Source organism: Myxine glutinosa, chromosome 9 (genome assembly GCF_964187855.1).
Source record: "Myxine glutinosa chromosome 9, kmMyxGlut1.1, whole genome shotgun sequence".
Classification (NCBI taxonomy): domain Eukaryota; kingdom Metazoa; phylum Chordata; class Myxini; order Myxiniformes; family Myxinidae; genus Myxine; species Myxine glutinosa.
The window spans coordinates 143,422,963-143,443,062 of NC_136269.1; positions in this window are offsets into that span (position 1 = coordinate 143,422,963).

A 20,100-nucleotide genomic window follows, 5' to 3' on the forward strand; every position below is an offset into this window, starting at 1 on the left:
ATTTTGAAGATGGTCCACCTCACTCATCTTGTCTTCAAAGGTAGATGGTAACTCACGTGCTCTTTTTGAGAGGGTGTGCACAACCGATCTTTTGTGTTCCATTGGATGGCAAGAATTGAAATCAAGGTAGCGATCAGTGTGTGTTGGTTTTCTGTACACCGTTACCTTTAAGGCTCCTTTGGGATCCCTTGTTACGAGTGCATCCAGGAAGGGAAGGGCTCCATTTTTCTCCTCTTCAATGGTGAAATTAATGGAGGAAAAAGTTTTATTGATGGCCCACCTCATCCTCAGGTGGGTATGATGCCCACCTCATCAAAGTGACAGATGAGTGAGGTGGACCATCTTCAAAATGTGTTGAGGGCAAATTGTTATCCTGATAGCTTGTTACCCAACAGGAAAACGATAAGGGCTTCCCCACACAACAGGTTGAGACCAAGAGAACAACCAAAGGGTTTGTGTGTTCTGCCTTTTGTCCCGGGGGTTTCACAAAGGGTCGGCAGAATTTTGAAATCGGCAGGAGTGAGGGTGAGTTTCACACCGGTTTTCACCCTTCGGCAAGCCCTTATGAGGGTCAAGGACAACTTCCGAGGAAGGATAGGTCAGGGGTTGTATACGTTGTGCCCTGTGGTTGTGGAGCTGAATATGTGGGTGAAACTGGGAGGACCTTAGGTCAAGGTATTGCTGAACACCAAAAAGCATTTGAATGTAATTATCCCAGCAGATCTGCTATTGCCAAACATGGCCTTAAGGAAGGCCACACACCTTTATGGGATAGGGTTAATATTTTGGGTTCCACACCTAACAGAAACAGAAGACGTGTTTTGGAGGCTTGACACATGGAAAAACTGTTACCTCGATGACACAAGAGGTGGTTGACCTACCGGTAGCGTTTGATCCACTCTTGTGTAAACGAAGTAGGCGTTCCATACTTTCAACGAGTCCACATAATATGTCACACAAGGTTTTTATTCGGACAATTTGCCCCCTCCCCCTCCCCCCCCCCCAAACACGCCTCTCCCAACCCCCCCCTTCGCTTCCGCCCCCCCTCCGGTTTCCCCACCACCCCATTTCTATCCCTATTACACCACCCTTCCCGCATTCCCCTTTACCGCATAGGGCCACATGTGATGATCTTGATATTATGGCAATTTTATTTTATCTTAAAAATTTTTGCTTTAATATATTTATAGTTTTAATTTAATTTACAATTTAATTATTTACAAGTTTAACTTCTAATTAAATGTAATGATTGTTCCGGATTTTCTAAACACTTGAGTTATAATCCAGCATTGCTTACAGGATTATTTTGAGCCGTTAATATGCGGTTGATTTTTTAATTTGGTCAGTAACGTTCTCAGTTCACGAGAGCGGTGTGATACGGTTTAATTGGCTGTCCAGCTTTGCCCACCCCACTTTGCATATACCCCGCCCACTTTGCATATAAGGGGATGTTGAGATGATTTTATCACTCTTGAGGAAGATTAACGGAGGCGTGTGGCTTTGTCACATGTTGTTAATCGAAACGTTGAGTCATTGTTTGTTCAATTAAAGGTTGGAGATCTTACCATGTAGTTATATATATATATATATATATATATATATATATATATATATATATATATATATATATATATATATGTTGCGAATCACCCTGTATATTGTTGCGGATCTTCGAAGCCCGTGCCCGTTACAAAGTGGAGATTAAACCCCTTTTCTCCCCTGGGTCTTTGAAACCGCGAGACCGAGTCGCCACTTCCGGGCAAATGTGGAAAAGGGTTTCGGGACAAATTCACACGTACCTTTGGTACCCATGCCGCAGCGGAGGTGGGGATCGAGTCTCGCACGAGCCACGCTTAATTGAGTACGCCCAAGCGGATTGCGTACCACGTGACTCGTGCTATTAATTTCCTATTGGAACTCGATTAGAGTGATTCTTATTCGTACCATGCGAAGTCAATGATGGACAAGACAGGACGGTCGAATCAGAAGAAAGAACAGGGTTTATTTACACTATTTACAAGGATTGGTAGAGGGAAAGGGACACGGCAGAACTTAGTCAATCTTATACTTATCTCCAGACAATGGGCCCACTTACACACACGGGGAGATGGAGGAAGGATGTTTGCGCGCCAAACGCGCTTGCTTCGGTCACTCCAGGACCAGCTCACCCGGCGTGGCCCTCTGGCGGTCACGGCACGTACCCCGGCGAAGGCAGGCAGAAGGAAATCCTCGCGGTGCATATTCAGGCAAAGGCAGGCAGGAGGAAATCATGCGTCTGTGGCCCGGCGCAGGTCGTCTTTACAGCACGCGATTAATACTGCGCAGAGCGCGGGGAGCAGGGCAAAGTTCGTATACATCGAGGTGAATCAGTTCATGGGCGATAGACATGATACGACTCAATACGAGGCAATGCTGATACGAGGCAATCCTGGGCTCATCTGACTCATCTGCTTCGGACCTCAACTCCTCTGCCGTATTCTCTCACCTTCTGAGGTGGGGGGCTCTGGGCAAGGTTATATGGCCCCGCCCCAGCCTAACTCGAATGTTCCAAACCCCGCCTCTTGCCGCAGTGGTAAGCCACTCCCATCGAGCCCTGATTGGCGGCTCATGCTTACCGATGGCTCCTGCTCCTCCTGCCCCGCCTTCCTTCGGCCTCGGTCGACTTGTTCAGGCCTGCCGCGTGGTATTTCGGCGCCAATACCAAACCAAAGCGCCATAAGGACACCTAATTTTCACTGGCCTACTCAATGCAAAATTAACACAGGAAAGGACTACGCTTACATTTACTAAGAATTAACTGAACTATCGCGAGGCTACATGTTGTGGTGTAACTAACTAAGAGGGGAAATTAACCTTTATTACAAAACCGCAACTATATATATATATATATATATATATATATATATATATATATATATATATATATATATATATATATTATATATGTGTCACGCTACCAGATTCTTGTACCAGATGCGCTAAACATCTACTGCGTATAAACGCCGTTGAAAGGCGGCGCCGCGTGTTTCACCGTTTTCGCTTCCGGATTGATCGTTTATCAGCAATAAACCGCCGGAAATATACCTTTATTGGCCATCTGGTGACTCTGCTGCTGTTGGTGGCAAGCGTGCCAGGCCAACCTGCTCTCTGTAAGCCGGCCGGCCATCGCAGAAGCAACAGGGGTGTTGTGACCTGTCCACTACTTATATGACGATCTGATTCATTTTGTTGACACATGACTGAAAATGATTGAGACAGTCATTTTAGTTTGTGCAATTGATAAGACCTGTGCATGCTGCTCAGTGCTGTGCATCCAGTGTGCATGATATTTTATTCATATACTAGACAAAGAATATCGTTCACTGAACAATGCTGTACTTGTATGTACTTTGTGAATTAGGCTAACAAGACAATGACTTGACCTTTGAATCACACTTCTGGCGGCCAACTTAATATCCTGTGGGGTTTTAAAGTGTAAGTAGTATGATGCCACATGCATTTCTTGTCCTTCATGGATAAGTCAAGCCTAGTGTACATACGTCTTGTAAATGGTGCTTCACCAAACATGTGTGTGAAAATTCTATACATGTAGGCCTACTCGTCATTTTGCCTTGATATTTTGGCATGACAGCTTGGGCTAGCGTACAGATGGGGGGGAGGGGGGGTGGTGAGGATTTACAGTATTTGTGCACAGTTGCAATGCAGATTATGCTTGAAGATTCAATGCATATTATGCTGCACATAATAAATACAGCAGTAGTAGAAGAAAGATGAGCCCTGTTTGTTTCCCATAAATTCCAATTAAAATCAGTGCTGGTCACAACTTATTTGCTAGGAAAAAGTGAAAAATACAGAATATTGGCAAGGTGCCAAAAAAAATTGGCACTCGGCCAATAACTCTTATGGTACTTTTATTTACTTGTCCAACATCATGCTTGAACCCTAAAAAATGATTCTGATTGTAAATTACTGGTTGGTATTTTTTGCGAAATTTTCTAGATTTCCTGGCATGAAAAGTTGAAAAACTTTAAATTTTGGGTTACACATGAATATTAAAAAATAAATTTTCATGCATTTGTAATTGCTCAATTTGAACAACCCTGCTATTTTATGGAGGTACAGGGTTGGTACTTTAATGCTGCAGGTAGAACTGTAAATCCATAATTTGAGCATCTGGTACAAGAATCTGGTAGCGCGACACATGTGTATATATACACACACACACACACACACACACACACACACACACACACACACACACACACACACACACACACACACACACACACACACACACATACACACACACACACACACACACATACACACACACACACACACACACACACACACACACACACACTCTTCCATGAAGCTTCCATGTCTGTTAACAAAAACGTGATGGATACCTTTTGTCAGTCTTGAATACCTTGTAATAAATGTAAGAAGTCACCTGACACTCATGGATGTCTTTTGCTCGATTTGGAGTTTTATCAAATCCATTAGAAATTGCACATTTACACTGGTTTGTAGTGCTCGATTTGACAACAAGCTGTCTTTGATTACCTGGGAGTGGACTATTGGCAGTACACCTCTAATCAGTTGTTAATGGTGGGATATTATTTGGAATGGGTAATGATGGCCTTAAAACGAGCATTCATTCATTCATATATTCATTCAATGATGAATGGCTCCATCCATATCTGTATGCTTTACCCTTTATTTGATCCTTCAGGTACAAAATCTACCATTTTCCCATATAAATTGTGCTGGCCCAGGCCCAGGCCCATCCTGGGTGACGCAGGTCAGGAAGATATCTATTAACAAGATATCCAAACTCTCAAGTGAAGGATCCAGGAAGGAAATCCTGTGCTTCAAGCAGCCATGATGAAGGGGACCAACATTTAAAAATGGAGGAAGGCTTTTATTATTTTCTACTTGGACATTGTCAAGTTTTTGTTTGTTTGTCTGCGCAAGCTAATCTCCGGAACGGTGAAAGATAGGAGGAAACCTCTAATACAAAAAATGTCGGGACGGGCCCCGGGAAGGTTATAGGCTAGGTGGCGAGGCCAGTTGAGGCCGCTTCGGCTGGGCTGGGCCCATTTCGCAATTAAAAGCTGAGATGAATTATCGTAGTCAATCTTCTACGGCTGCGAGTAAAAGCTGAATTATAGTAGTAAATTCATTCAAAAAGAACCAAAAATGTCGGGACAGGCCCCGGGAAGGTTATAGGCTAGGTGGCGAGGCCGGTCAAGGCCGCGTCGGCCGAGCTGGGCCCATTTCACAATTAAAAGCTGAGGTGAATTATAGTAGTCATTCTTCTATGGCCGAGAGTAAAAGCTGAATTATAGTAGTCAATCTTCTACAGCCGCGAGTAAAAGCTGAATTATAGTAGTAAATTCATTCAAAAAGAACTAAGAATGTCGGGACGGGCCCCAGGAAGGTTATAAGCTAGGTGACGAGGCCGGTCGAGGCCCACCTCGGCCGAACTGGGCCCATTTCGCAATTAAAAGCTGAGCTGAATTATAGTAGTCAATCTTCTTCCGCCACGAGTAAAAGCTGAATTATAGTAGTAAATTCATTCAAAAAGAACCAAAAAATGTCGGGACGGGCCCCGGGAAGGTTATAGACTAGGGGGTGAGGCCGGTCGAAGCCGCCTCGGGCGAGCTGGGCCCATTTCGCAATTAAAGCCTGAGCTGAATTATAGTAGTCAATCTTCTACGGCCGTGAGTAAAAGCTGAATTGTAGTAGTAAATTCATTCAAAAAGAACCCGGGCAACGCCGGGTGCTTTAGTCTCGTAAAGGATAAAATTTTATTGATCATTAATTCTCGGTAATGCTTTTTTTTCTTGAATTCTTACTAAGAAACCTGCACAGGTAATACCAAACCTATTATAGCTGATGTCGTAGATATTGGAAGAATTCTGTGCAGTGAAAATTATGATATTTCATAATGTAAAGGTAACTGAAGACTGGGTAGGCTGAGCCATGAGGTTTAAAATGAGCTACTCTGTGATTCAGCAAGGCCCATGGAACAACGTCATTATAATCTATGATTGGATGACCTATTAATGGGATTGAACTGGAGTGGAAGTTTTTTTTTCTTTCTTGAAATGTAGTGATTGGTGATGTCACGATTAATTTGCAAAGTGGACGATGAGTGTCCATTTTGATCCTTATTCGTATAACAGATGGACCGTAAATTTTAATAAATGAACACCCTAAAAGAAGATATGTCTCTCTACTCATGCTGAAATATTTGTCTAGGTATCCATTAGGTACCCTGAACTAGGAGACGCACATCGAGAGACATTTTTGACTCGTTCCTCCAGAAGTGGACAGAGTTCCAATACTGAAAGAACTCAACTGTAAATCAGGAACGAATTGGCTGTTTGCCTGACTGGAGGGATGGAGGGAGAGAGGGAGAAAGCGGGAGTGAGCGACAAGGGAGTGCCGGGGTGGAGAGTGGAGGCAGGAGGTGAAAAAGGGCACTTGATGCATATGCAGGCACCGTCCATCTGGCCATTCTGCCGGCTCTGTGCTCTGTAGGCCCCACCAGGCAGAAGTAATGCCTTCAATAGCATCCCAGGATCTGCAGCCTCAACAACATAGCACCAAGTTTCATGCTTGGTTGGAGGCAAAGCCGAGACGAGGAATTTACACTTTTTTGATGTTCTTTTCCCTGCCGGTTTAAAAAGAGCTGCAACAAGCCAGCGAGACGCGTTTAGTTGGGCGACAGGGAGTGCAAGCGGGAGATGCGGTTATAACGAACGATGGATAATGTTGAAAGGTTGTGAGGGAGGAGTTTGAGCAGGGAGGGAGTGAAGGAAAGGAGGGAACATTGTGTTAGGGAACTGCTGAAAACAAAAGAAAACTTCTCTAATGCCTTCAGATCTTCACAAGAATCTGTTAAATGTTTGTATAAACTGAAATTTGGTTCAGCCCATGAGCTGTTACCAGCACCCCTCATCTCATCCTCCCAACATTGCATTATATACATATATACATATATATATATATATATATATATATATATATATATATATATATATATATATATATATATATATATCTGTGCAGTGTCTGTCTTGTGTTGTGTTGTCTTGTCACTAGACTACTTTCTCAAACTTTTGTGAAATCGTACCAAACTTCTAGTATGCACATATCTCTCTCGTCGGTATGTCCTAAGGGTATTTTTTTAGAAAAAATTTCCAGTTTTTTTTTTGAAATTTTTGGGGAAATTTTTTCTTTTCAACTTCAATTGTTTATAAAATGTGATATCACGTATATTACAAATACATTTGTGCAAAATAATTGTTTGAATTATGATTGGTTTAAACCATGACAAAACGGCAACTCGGGTTCAGTCATTTATCTATATATCTACACATCTGGGCAGTGTCTGTGTTGTCACTTAACGACCACCTCAAACTTTTGTTTCCGTGGTTGTGAAGTGTTTTTAATAACGTTGTGGTGGTTTTGAATTACATGGTGGTGAGGTGTTTTGATTTACATGGTGGTGAGGTGTTTTTAAATGACTTGGTGGTGAGGTGTTTTGAATTACGTGGTGGTGAGGTGTTTTGAATTAGTTGGTGGTGAAGTGTTTTGAATTACGTGGTGGTGAGGTGTTTTGAATTAGTTGGTGGTGAGGTGTTTTGAATTACGTGGTGGTGAGGTGTTTTGAATTAGTTGGTGGTGAGGTGTTTTGAATTAGTTGGTGGTGAGGTGTTTTGAATTAGTTGGTGGTGAGGTGTTTTGATTTACGTGGTGGTGAGGTGTTTTGAATTAGTTGGTGGTGAGGTGTTTTGAATTACGTGGTGGTGAGGTGTTTTGAATTACGTGGTGGTGAGGTGTTTGAATTACGTGGTAGTGAGGTGTAATCGTCCCAAACTTCCAGTCTGCACCGACCCCTCTCGTATGTATGTGCTGAGGAGTTCCTTTTTGAATTTTATATATATTTTCAACCTAAATTGCTGATAAAAATGTAATATCACAAACACAACAAATAAATTTGTGCAAAATAATTGTTTGTATTATGATTGATGTAAATCATGACAACACAGCAACTCAGGTACATTCATTATCCTCAGCTAAAATAAGGCCGTTCCTCAGTAACGACCGTGGTGAGGCGAGCACAGCGAGCCGAGCCAAGCTAGTATATATTGTTGCGGATATGAGGATGGCATTTTTTAAATTGTATTGTATTGGAAATGGTGATGAACATTGTTTGGATATGGCCCCTCCTGCCTCCGGAGTTGTATAAAGGTAAAAAGGGCGTCTCGGTAATTAGTCCATAAAGCATCCACGTCAGCCAATCATAGAATACCCCTGTTCGATAGCTTATATCTTATTATGTGTCTTAGGGTAAGGCTGTGTCTCCCATTAACTTAAATACTCCATTGCACCGAGTGAAAAAGAGATAGATTCCCTTCATTCCCATTCCCAAAAAAAACCTCCATTCCCCCTTTCGTCGATTGGCAATTGCATCCCCTCCAATTGCCGCCATTGACCACGAGGCAGGGTCGGAGAAGAAAGGCATGTCTCCACCTCGTCATAGAGGGGAGGAGTGAGCCAGCCCCGAACAACCAACCGTGAACAAGGGGTTTGGTTTGAGAGGGCGGAGGAAGAGCGTTTGGGGGAGGTTCGCAAAGGTTGAGGGGCGGGGCCTATATAACCTGCCGGCGGGGCGTTCCCCAAGGAGTTGAGTCCAAGAGATGAGCTTTGAAAGAGTTGAGACAAGGAGGGAGGAGACAAGAGCTGGGTCGTCAGAGCTGAGCTGCGTGCTTGAGCCACCGAAACTGCATCTACAGCAGCTTGAGCCACCGAAACTGCCTCTACAGCAGCTCGAGCCACCGAAACTGCAGCCACAGCAGCGTGGGGCCTGGACGGCAGTTTGGAGCAGGGCCGCGAAGGAACGGCGGCTGCCCAACGAGCCAATCGTGCTGCAGGACCAGTTGGACCTCCCTATCCCGCCAGCCATCCACCTGCCATCCCTATCATCATTCCCGGTGCAAGTGTGTTCGTAGTCTGTCTTTTGTCTTGTCCCTGGGTAGTAAGTAAGCCTGTTAGATAAGCTAAAGATTTCACTGTGTCACCTGCGTCTCATGTCCCTGTAAATAAACGTGACTGCTTTCTTTTTGCTTATATGTGTGAATAATAATAAACCCAGTTACTCCTCCGTACTTCTTCTTCTTCTTCATTCTCGTTCGGTCGCTTTAGAGGTTTCCATATTGAGTAGCTACGGCGCGATACGGCCAAAGTTTGGGGTGAATCGGGTTTTAGTCAGGGAAGCACTGTTCGGTCGCGGTAATACCACCGCTCGGTAAAATAACATCCTAATCCGCGGTCCGTAACAATATATATATATATATATATATATATATATATATATATATATATATGTATATATATATATATGTATATATATATATATATATATGTATATATATATATATATATATGTATATATATATATATATATATGTATATATATATATATATATATATATATATATATATATATATATATATATATATATATATACGCACACACAGTGCATTCAGAAAGTATTCAGACCACTTCACTTTTTTCACATTTTGTTATGTTGCAGCCTTATGCTGAAATCGTTTCAATTCATTTTTTCCCTCATCAATCTACACGAAATACCCCATAATGTCAAAGAGAAAACAGGAATTTAGAAAGTTTTGCAAGTTTATTAAAAATAAAAAACTGAAATATCACATTTACATAAGTATTCAGACCCTTTGCGATGACACTTGAAATTTAGCTCAGGTGCCTTGATTATCTTTGAGATGTTTCTACACCTTGATTGGAGTCCACCTGTGGTAAATTCAATTGATTGGACATGATTTGGACAGGCACACACCTGTCTATATAAGGTCTCACAGCTGACAATGCATATCAGAGCAAAAACCAAGCCATGAGGTCGAAGGAACTTTCTGCAGAGCTCACAGACAGGATTGTGTCGAGGTACAGATCTGTGGAAGCCTACAATAAAATGTATGCTGCATTGAAGGTTCCCAAGAGCCCAGTGGCCTCCATAATTCTTCAATGGAAGGAGTTTGGACAACCAGGACTCTTCCTAGAGCTGGCCGCCCGGCCAAACTGACCAATCGGGGGAGAAGGGCCTTGGTAAGAGAGGTGACCAAGAGCCCGATGGTCACTCTGCCTGAGCTCCAGAGATCCTGTGTGGAGATGGGAGAAACTTCCAGAAGGACAACCATCACTGCAACACTCCACCGATCTGGGCTTTATGGCAGAGTGGCCGGACGGAAGCCAAACAGTTCAATCTTGGTTTCATCAGACCACAGAATCTTGTTTCTCATAGTCTGAGAGTCCTTTAGGGGCTTTTTTGCAAACTCCAAGCAGGCTTTCATGTGTCTTTCACTGAGAGGCTACCAAGGATATATCTATACATACTTATATCAATGTGATATTTCAGTTTTTTCTTTTTAATAAATTTGCAAAACTTTCTAAACTCCTGTTTTCACTTTGTCATTATGGGGTATTGAGTGTAGATTGATGAGGGAAAAATGAATATAAACGACTTCAGCATAAGGCTGCAACATAACAAAATGTGAAAAAAGTGAAGTGGTCTGAATACTTTCTGAATGCACTGTATGTATACATATATATCTATGTATGTATATATCTATATCTATATACCAATGTATATAACTATATCTATATGCTGTATGTATCTATCTATATATACAGTCACGTGAAAAAGTAAGTACACCCCATGTAAAGTTTTGACTTTTTCAACATATTTCAACCTACAGCTATTTGATCTTCATTTCAACAATATTGATAGATAAAGGTGATATAATATAACAAATATCATGAAACATTTACATTTTGTAGTCCATTGTATAATTTAAATAAACATAAATGCAAATTTCGCACGTGGAAAAAGTAAGTACACCCTTGGCTCTAATAGGTGGTATTGCCCCCTTTGGCAGAAACAACCTCAAGTAGGCGTTTCTTATAACTGTCTATCAGTCTCTGACATCGACTGGCAGAAATTTTTGCCCACTCCTCCATGCAGAATTCTTTCAGCTGTGCGATGTTTGAGGGGTTTCTTCCATGCACAGCTCGTTTCAAATCCCCCCACAACATCTCGATGGGATTTAGATCCGGGCTTTGACTTGGCCATCCCAGAACCCTCCATTTCTTTCTTTTCAGCCATTCCTTGGTGGATTTACTGGTATGTTTAGGGTCATTGTCATGTTTCAAGGTCCACCTTCGGTTGAGCTTCAACCCTTCGACAGATGGCCTCACATTATCCTCAAGCACCCTCTGGTACAATGAAGAATTCATAGTGGATTCTATGATGGTGAGCTGCCCAGGCCCTGATGCAGCAAAGCTGCCCCTAACCATAATATTTCCACCACCATGCTTTTCAGTTGGTATCAGGTTCTTGTGGACAAATGCTGTCTTTGGTTTTCGCCAAACATGTCTTCTGGTACTGTGGCCAAATAGCTCTACCTTTGACTCATCTGTCCAGAGCACATTGTTCCAGGAGTGCTGGTCTTTGCCGAGGTGTTCATTGGCAAACTTTCGTCTAGCCCTGATATTCTTTCTGGACAGCAAAGGTTTCCTCCTGGCACACCTCCCATGTAGATCAAACTTGTGCAGCCTCTTTCTAATGGTAGACTTGTGCACTTTGACATCAACAGTGGCAAGTGCTACCTGTAGGTCCCGTGATGACATTCTGGGGTTCTTAGAGACTTCTTTCAGCATCTTGCCGTCTGCTCTCGGGCTGAACTTGCTGGGGCGGCCTGGCCTGAACAAGTTGGCAGTTGTTTGGAATCTTCTCCACTTGTAGATGATCGTCCGGACAGTCGAATGATTGATTTCAAATTGTTTGGAGATCTTTTTGAATCCCTTCCCAGACTCGTAGGCATCTATAACCTTCTTTCTGAAGGCCTCAGAGAGCTCTTCTGATCTCGGCATGGTGACGCCGCACACTTCAACAACAAAGAGCAAACCAAACTAAATGTCTGAGGTTTAAATAAGACAGGTTCCTCCAAGATCCTCTCTAACGATGTTCTAATCATTTGCACCTGAGCTGGTGCACCTGATTCTAATTTTAGGTATTTGAAGTAGTGATAAATGTAGGGGTGTACTTACTTTTTCCACATGCGAAATTTGCATTTATGTTTATTTAAATTATACAATGGACTAAAAAATGTAAATGTTGCATGATAGTTGTTATATTATATCACCTTTATCTATCAATATTGTTGAAATGAAGATCAAATAGCTGTATGTTGAAATATGTTGAAAAAGTCAAAACTTTACATGGGGTGTACTTACTTTTTCTCGTGACTGTAGATACTGATGTGTGTATCTATATACCTACTGTATTATATGTCTATGTATGTGTATGTATGTATCTATATCTATATACCAATGTATATATCTATATCTATGTGTGCATATACAGTATCTGTATCTATATATTGTATATATATGTACATATATACATATATGAAGTGTTATATCCTATTTTATATAACTCCAATGACTATCCCTTGACTAATGTAACCCCTTTCACGTGTGACAGCTACAGGCGCTCTTTCAAATCACGACAGTCACGTGACACCAGGACCACAACGAACTGGACATGCATGTGGCTTGTTCAATATCATGAAATATACATGTTATTGAGTGATGCAAGCCCCAAAATAAAATTTCTGTAACTTGTCACCTTCAGCTGAAGCTGTCATCCTCTCCCATCATTGGTCCTCGCTGATGGAATAATTTAATATGTACACTCATGTGGGTTGTCTACGCTAACAAGTTAAAGTGTACCTTTCCTGTTATGAAACACCTTTGGATATAGGTGTGTGTCCGATAACAAGCGTCTAAAAAAAAAAACAATGTTTATGTTTGTGGATATTTATTTGAATGTGTTCTTTGTACACTTCTGTGAAACGGATGAACGATAAACAAGTGAATAATACGTTTATTTAGGTGAGAAAATCTGGGTTTGCATCACGAGAAGCGGAGGAATGAAATCGAAAGAAAGCAACTTTGTTGATCCTCTTGTGAGAGCAAGTTCGATGTTCAATAACAGGTTTTTGTGTTGCCGAAACATAGCTTCCATTGAAGTGTGAGGGATTACGTGTTACCATAGCTCCCCTAATGCTCAATTGAATCTAATGATTAAACCAGACATAATGGCCTAAAGGGTCCTGATGTTAGGAGCAGCTGAACTGCATGTTGAAAGTCGGCATGTTCGAAAAGGTCCATTGTTGTGCTTTTGAAGTGTTGGGTCTCTCCCAGCACCCGGCTACACGGCTGCTTCGGGCACACCATTGTTCCAGAAGGTTCCCTCCCTTCACTCCCAGACCCCGCCACCTAAACTCACACCCAGGGCCGATGGCTCTTTTGTGTCACCTTAAGGTGCCCCCCGGACCCCACCCTGCCCACGTCGTTGACGAAGGCCCCGTCCACGCCCCGGTTTGATGCTCCAAACGATGACCATACGTTCAATCTCCACTATTCTCATCTCCATTAGCACCAACAATTCGCACACGATAATCAATCTTGTGTAATTGCGTATGTTAATCGCTTTTTTGACCTTGCTAATTCTGAATTTAAAAAAAAAAAAACCTCCATGTTTTATGAACCAAAAATATTTCAAATAGAAATTTTAGCCATGTTGGTGCGGTCGGCCATTATGGTCCGGAAGATAGATCGAGGGTGTCAGTTTCCTGGAAATTAGCCATACACCGAGGCTGTGGCTCCAACAATGGCAGCCACTTCATTCATCTGGATTAGAAGGCCCTTCACAGGCCTCGGCCCACACACGACAACCGCGATACTACTGACTCCCAAGAACGCATTCACACAAGGCCCCTTTGAGTGTTTTGCACTATTTCACTCTATTGATGTCTTTGCTTGAACCATCGAGTTTGTCTCCGAGGAATTACTTCCACCATCATGGAATAGTAGGCCCTATCCCTCGTGTTTGTTCATTACTACTCGAGACTAATTGCATTTGTGGCGAAAGCGCTTGATGATGGTGGAATAGTTCGCTTTACTCCGCACTACCGGTACGTAGCGTGCACGTCACGTGACAATTATAAAGGTGCCAAATGTAAACTTTCGTCCGGTTAATATGTAAGAGAACATTAATCGTGTGATGTAATACAACGAACGAAGTTTAAAATGTATTGTTTGCTTCATTGATGCGGACACGTACCTGGTATTTAATAAACTCTCAGACACAGTCGAGCACGAGGCCTTTTTGCCTTTTGCACCAAACTATAAATCATTCTAAATGCATCTTTGTTGTGATGTGACGGTGAAATATCTGTGCTGTTTTAAAAGCTCAAGGCACTAATTTAATTGTGGAAATGAACCAGGGATGGCGCAGATTTGCTTCCTATTCATGAAAGTAAAGAGGAAAAATCGAGATGTTTGTGACAAAATCTGGATCGCAAAAGGTGTGTTTTGACGGGTGTGCTGGGATTTGCAAATTATCACAAAGTATGCTTGGACTTTGGCAGGTAGGTTGGAATTGTCAAATACTCAAAATATATGGTTCACATTTGGCAGGTAGGTTGGAATTGTCAAATACTCAAAATACATGCTTCACATTTGGCAGGTAGGTTGGAATTGTCAAATACTCAAAAGGTATGCTTCACATTTGGCAGGTAGGTTGGAATTGTCAAATACTCAAAAGGTATGCTTCACATCTGGCAGGTAGGTTGGAATTGTCAAATACTCAAAAGATATGCTTCACATTTGGCAGGCAGGTTGGAATTGTCAAATACTCAAAATATATGCTTCACATTTGGCAGGTAGGTTGGAATTGTCAAATACTCAAAAGGTATGCTTCACATTTGGCAGGTAGGTTGGAATTGTCAAATACTCAAAAGGTATGCTTCACATTTGGCAGGTAGGTTGGAATTGTCAAATACTCAAAAGATATGCTTCACATTTGGCAGGCAGGTTGGAATTGTCAAATACTCAAAATATATGCTTCACATTTGGCAGGTAGGTTGGAATTGTCAAATACTCAAAAGATATGCTTCACATTTGGCAGGTAGGTTGGAATTGTCAAATACTCAAAAGATATGCTTCACATTTGGCAGGTAGGTTGGAATTGTCAAATACTCAAAAGGTTTGCTTCACATTTGGCAGGTAGGTTGGAATTGTCAAATACTCAAAAGGTTTGCTTCACATTTGGCAGGTAGGTTGGAATTGTCAAATACTCAAAATATATGCTTCACATTTGGCAGGTAGGTTGGAATTGTCAAATACTCAAAATATATGCTTCACATTTGGCAGGCAGGTTGGAATTGTCAAATACTCAAAATGTATGCTTCACATTTGGCAGGTAGGTTGGAATTGTCAAATACTCAAAAGGTATGCTTCACATTTGGCAGGTAGGTTGGAATTGTCAAATACTCAAAATGTATGCTTCACATTTGGCAGGTAGGTTGGAATTGTCAAATACTCAAAAGGTATGCTTCACATTTGGCAGGTAGGTTGGAATTGTCAAATACTCAAAAGGTTTGCTTCACATTTGGCAGGTAGGTTGGAATTGTCAAATACTCAAAATATATGGTTCCCATTTGGCAGGTAGGTTGGAATTGTCAAATACTCAAAATATATGGTTCACATTTGGCAGGCAGGTTGGAATTGTCAAATACTCAAAATATATGCTTCACATTTGGCAGGTAGGTTGGAATTGTCAAATACTCAAAATATATGCTTCACATTTGGCAGGTAGGTTGGAATTGTCAAATACTCAAAATATATGCTTCACATTTGGCAGGTAGGTTGGAATTGTCAAATACTCAAAAGGTTTGCTTCACATTTGGCAGGTAGGTTGGAATTGTCAAATACTCAAAATGTATGCTTCACATTTGGCAGGTAGGTTGGAATTGTCAAATACTCAAAATATATGCTTCACATTTGGCAGGTAGGTTGGAATTGTCAAATACTCAAAATATATGCTTCACATTTGGCAGGTAGGTTGGAATTGTCAAATACTCAAAATGTATGCTTCACATTTGGCAGGTAGGTTGGAATTGTCAAATACTCAAAAGGTATGCTTCACATTTGGCAGGTAGGTTGGAATTGTCAAATACTCAAAATATATGCTTCACATTTGGCAGGTAGGTTGGAATTGTCAAATACTCAAAAGGTTTGCTTCACATTTGGCAGGTAGGTTGGAATTGTCAAATACTCAAAATGTATGCTTCACATTTGGCAGGTAGGTTGGAATTGTCAAATACTCAAAAGGTATGCTTCACATTTGGCAGGTAGGTTGGAATTGTCAAATACTCAAAAGGTTTGCTTCACATTTGGCAGGTAGGTTGGAATTGTCAAATACTCAAAATGTATGCTTCACATTTGGCAGGTAGGTTGGAATTGTCAAATACTCAAAATATATGCTTCACATTTGGCAGGTAGGTTGGAATTGTCAAATACTCAAAATATATGCTTCACATTTGGCAGGTAGGTTGGAATTGTCAAATACTCAAAAGGTATGCTTCACATTTGGCAGGTAGGTTGGAATTGTCAAATACTCAAAAGGTATGCTTCACATTTGGCAGGTAGGTTGGAATTGTCAAATACTCAAAAGGTATGCTTCACATTTGGCAGGTAGGTTGGAATTGTCAAATACTCAAAAGGTTTGCTTCACATTTGGCAGGTAGGTTGGAATTGTCAAATACTCAAAAGGTGTGCTTCACATTTGGCAGGTAGGTTGGAATTGTCAAATACTCAAAAGGTATGCTTCACATTTGGCAGGTAGGTTGGAATTGTCAAATACTCAAAAGGTATGCTTCACATTTGGCAGGTAGGTTGGAATTGTCAAATACTCAAAATATATGCTTCACATTTGGCAGGTAGGTTGGAATTGTCAAATACTCAAAAGGTATGCTTCACATTTGGCAGGTAGGTTGGAATTGTCAAATACTCAAAAGGTTTGCTTCACATTTGGCAGGTAGGTTGGAATTGTCAAATACTCAAAAGGTATGCTTCACATTTGGCAGGTAGGTTGGAATTGTCAAATACTCAAAATATATGCTTCACATTTGGCAGGTAGGTTGGAATTGTCAAATACTCAAAATATATGCTTCACATTTGGCAGGCAGGTTGGAATTGTCAAATACTCAAAATATATGCTTCACATTTGGCAGGCAGGTTGGAATTGTCAAATACTCAAAATATATGCTTCACATTTGGCAGGTAGGTTGTAATTGTCAAATACTCAAAAGGTATGCTTCACATTTGGCAGGTAGGTTGGAATTGTCAAATACTCAAAAGGTTTGCTTCACATTTGGCAGGTAGGTTGGAATTGTCAAATACTCAAAATATATGGTTCACATTTGGCAGGTAGGTTGGAATTGTCAAATACTCAAAATATATGCTTCACATTTGGCAGGTAGGTTGGAATTGTCAAATACTCAAAAGGTTTGCTTCACATTTGGCAAGTAGGTTAGAATTGTCAAATACTCAAAATATATGCTTCACATTTGGCAGGTATGTTGGAATTGTCAAATACTCAAAAGGCTTGCTTCACATTTGGCAGGTAGGTTAGAATTGTCAAATACTCAAAAGGTTTGCTTCACATTTGGCAAGTAGGTTAGAATTGTCAAATACTCAAAAGGTTTGCCTCACATTTGGCAGGTAGGTTGGAATTGTCAAATACTCAAAATATATGCTTCACATTTGGCAGGTAGGTTGGAATTGTCAAATACTCAAAAGATATGCTTCACATTTGGCAGGTAGGTTGGAATTGTCAAATACTCAAAATATATGCTTCACATTTGGCAGATAGGTTGGAATTGTCAAATACTCAAAATATATGCTTCACATTTGGCAGGTAGGTTTGAATTGTCAAATACTCAAAAGGTTTGCTTCACATTTGGCAAGTAGGTTAGAATTGTCAAATACTCAAAAGGTTTGCTTCACATTTGGCAGGTAGGTTGGAATTGTGAAATACTCAAAATATATGCTTCACATTTGGCAGGTAGGTTGGAATTGTCAAATACTCAAAAGGTTTGCTTCACATTTGGCAGGTTGGTTGGATTTGTCAAATACTCAAAATATATGGTTCACATTTGGCAGGTAGGTTAGAATTGTCAAATACTCAAAATATATGGTTCACATTTGGCAGGTAGATTAGAATTGTCAAATACTCAAAAGGTTTGCCTCACATTTGGCAGGTAGGTTGGAATTGTCAAATACTCGAAATATATGCTTCACATTTGGCAGGTAGGTTGGAATTGTCAAATACTCAAAAGGTTTGCTTCACATTTGGCAGGTAGGTTGGAATGGTCAAATACTCAAAATATATGCTTCTCATTTGGCAGGTAGGTTGGAATTGTCAAATACTCAAAATATATGCTTCACATTTGGCAGGTAGGTTGGAATTGTCAAATACTCAAAAGGTTTGCTTCACATTTGGCAGGTAGGTTGGAATGGTCAAATACTCAAAATATATGCTTCACATTTGGCAGGTAGGTTGGAATTGTCAAATACTCAAAATATATGGTTCACATTTGGCAGGTAGGTTGGGATTGTCAAATACTCAAAAGGTATGCTTCACATTTGGCAGGTAGGTTAGAATTGTCAAATACTCAAAAGATATGCTTCACATTTGGCAGGTAGGTTGGAATTGTCAAATACTCAAAAGGTTTGCTTCACATTTGGCAGGTAGGTTGGAATTGTCAAATACTCAAAATATATGCTTCACATTTGGCAGGTAGGTTGCAATTGTCTAATACTCAAAAGGTATGCTTCACATTTGGTCGGTAGGTTAGAATTGTCAAGTACTCAAAATATATGCTTCACATTTGGCAGGTAGGTTGGAATTGTCAAATACTCAAAACATATGCTTCATATTTGGCAGGTAGGTTAGAATTGTCAAATACTCAAAAGGTATGCTTCAAATTTGGTCGGTAGGTTAGAATTGTCAAATACTCAAAAGGTATGCTTCAAATTTGGCAGGGAGGTTAGAAGTTTAAGATATTCAAAAGGTACAGTTCTCATTTTCTATAGAAGCATCTAATCTATGCTCATGCAGCAGTTGAACAACAAAGGGCCATAGATTTACAAACTACCAAAGGGAATGTGTAGGTGGAGGAGTGTGGACACACACAATGAGGAAAGGAGGAATAACCAGGGGTGTAGTCCAGCCGGAGCGTACATGAGCGGTCCTCCGGGACGTCAAAGCATTGGAGACGACTCTGCAACAGTTAAATCAAGAAGAAAAAGACATAAAATGTCGTAGCCCCCGCTCTGGTTTTAATAATTTTGCTGTATGGATTTAAAGGCTGTCAATCAGACATCTTTGGTTGGATGACAAAGCAAAATCTTCTGCATTTGTTATACTAGGGCATGCCCGTACTATATATAAGCTAGGACGTGCCCGTACGTGGGTGCCCGTTCCTTGCCAAAAAAAAAAAAAAAAAAAATTTGTGTAGGGGTGTGTGTGTGTAAACATCCTAGGGCGTGCCCGTACGTGGGTGCAAAAAAACATGCGTGCAAACAACAACAACAAAAAAAAACTTTGAAACCACGTGGCAGTAACGACCACAGAACCCCCCCCCTCTATTTACATGAATGGTTTGGTCCATTCGCAACGACCACAGAACCCCCCCCCTCTATTTACATGCAATGGTTTGGTCCAAAGCGAACGGCTTGCAGTGTTTGGTAAAGAAATCGCCATAGCTCGGTAACTACTTCTCCGATTAATATGAAACCTTGAAAAGGCACATCCTCGGGTCCCCAGCAATATACCTGGCAAGTTTAAAGTATATCGGACCGGTAGTTGTCGAGAAACAGCGGTCACAGACAAACATACACACATACACACATACACACATACACACATACACACATACACACAGAGATTAATGGAATTATAGATAGATGTATACTCACGTATTGTCTTTGTGCCAAGTTTGAACAAAATCGGTCCAAGCATGTCCAAAAAATGGATGGGGACATGTTTAAGTAACAAAATGGCCACCAGTCGGCCATCTTGGACCTGATCTTGAAAATAATGACGTGCATATGTAACCCATCATTCATTACGTGTGCCAAGG